Source organism: Galeopterus variegatus, unplaced genomic scaffold (assembly GCF_000696425.1).
Source record: "Galeopterus variegatus unplaced genomic scaffold, G_variegatus-3.0.2 Scaffold65210, whole genome shotgun sequence".
Classification (NCBI taxonomy): domain Eukaryota; kingdom Metazoa; phylum Chordata; class Mammalia; order Dermoptera; family Cynocephalidae; genus Galeopterus; species Galeopterus variegatus.
In genome coordinates, this window is record NW_007791321.1 from 1 (window position 1) to 1873 (window position 1873).

Sequence of the window (1873 nt, forward strand, 5' to 3'; positions counted from 1 at the left end):
TAACAAGGATGCAGAGAAAGCAGGCACTTTTGTACACTGATGACATTGAGAAAGTCATCTGGCTCTACCTGTCAGAACTTAAAATGCAGTTTGGGGAACATGGCATACATAAAGAAAGTTATAAAATTATATTTAAACAGCACTGTCTGTAGAGGCAAAGAGAAAAAGCAGTCTGAATGTCAAAAGGGGAATGGTTAAATACATTACAGTATATCCATAGCATGTAATGTGATGCACAGATAAAGGTAGGCCTATATATGAGGTAAGGAATTGCTACATATATAGAAGGAACCCATTTTCTAAAATCCTCATAACAATTTATATGAATGTCTATTATTATAGAAGGCATGGAAGGATACATTCCAAACTGCCGCTGTCCTTTAGGTGGATGAACTAGGAAGTAGGAGTGTAAGGGAGGGGTAAATTAATGTTTTTAAAAAGACTTTTGTATTTATTTTCAGCATCCTGTTTTATTTTCTTAACCAATAAACAAAAACATAAAATAGACTTAGACTATGAAAGTTCTTATTTTTCAAAGTGAAAAAGTTTGAAATGATACTAGCTAAAATTGGTAACTCAAGAAATAGTGGTAAAAGTAAATCACTTAGAATTATGGCAGCAATCACAAAAAGAAACAAAACAAGGGAACTAGGGATAAGGTGATAGACTTACACTTTAAAATAGAACCAGGCAGAAGATATTCCAAGATGACTTGGCTTACATGTAGTATGCACTACGGAAGTAAAGGTTTTAAACACTTTTACCACCTCAATACCTCATTTAATAAAGTAAAAACCAGCCACACAAAACAGGAAGAACCAGGTATATAAACATAAGCTAACAACTATATACATTAGTTGGGTCCCAGGTACTCTGAAAAGCAGTTTTTAAAATATTCCCCACCATACCTTTTAAGTCAACTTTTAGGTTACTTCCCTAGAGTAGGAAGTAACCACATTCAAATGAGCTATAAAAAGTAAAAAGGGCCACAAACTTTATTAAAAGTAAATAAATGTAACATACTATGTATAGGTGGCACATGGTGCCAATTTTATTTGCAAATATATAGTACTTCAACACAAGTTTACAAGTTACACCTTTGCCACAGCCTTGGCTAAATCTTGAACTAGTGAGGAATTCAGCTGTGCTAGAGTGCTGATCTTAGCATGCTTAGACGTGGCATACTTGTTCTTGATAGTCTGGAAGAGGAAAGCATAGTAATTAAAAAGGGAAAACAAAACCAAAGAAATAAATCACGAAATCCAATGATACAGATATTCATTTAAAACATCAACTCCTTAAAAATAAACTATGCATATAAGGCATGAAACCTGAATTATTTTCACCTTTTTTCAACATCTTACGATGCTATTAATTGACTCACCATGTGCTTTGTAAGCCCACGATTCACCATGACTATATTCTTAGCCAGGTGCTGCATAACAAGAAGAAGGGATTCTTCAGTGTATGACAAGTAATGCTGTAGAGTTGGTGTCTAAGACAACAAAAGATTATGTAAAAAATGCTGATCAATAATGGTTTTCATAAAATTTCTAGATGTTTCTTGAGTGGGGTAGGGGGATAGATACTGTATGACTGACTACAATTGAAATTTAAGACAAGCTTAAGACTCCTCCTCCTTCCTCTGGGGCTGGCCCGTGGATCACTTGGGAGAGTGTGGTGCTGATAACACCCAAGGCCATGGGTTCGGATCCCTATATACGGATGGTTAGTTAGCTCACTTGGAGAGCGTGGTGCTGACAACACCAATCAAGGGTTAAGATCCCCTTACCAGTCACCTTTTGGGGGGGAAAAAAAAAGACTCCTCTTTCCTGAGGTACTCTTTCATGCTTCTGTAGGAACCTATGCTCAA

At 36.0% G+C, this 1873-nt stretch overlaps 1 long non-coding RNA gene across 1 annotated transcript; it reads right to left on the bottom strand.

Annotated features, from left to right (window-relative positions):
• Window positions 1-758: 758 nt before the first annotated feature.
• LOC103584568 lies at window positions 759-1673 on the bottom strand. The gene is made up of 2 exons (XR_549995.1): window positions 1385-1673; window positions 759-1199 (listed from the first exon to the last, which is right to left on the bottom strand). It is a non-coding gene; the product is annotated as an uncharacterized LOC103584568 (long non-coding RNA).
• Window positions 1674-1873: the final 200 nt, after the last annotated feature.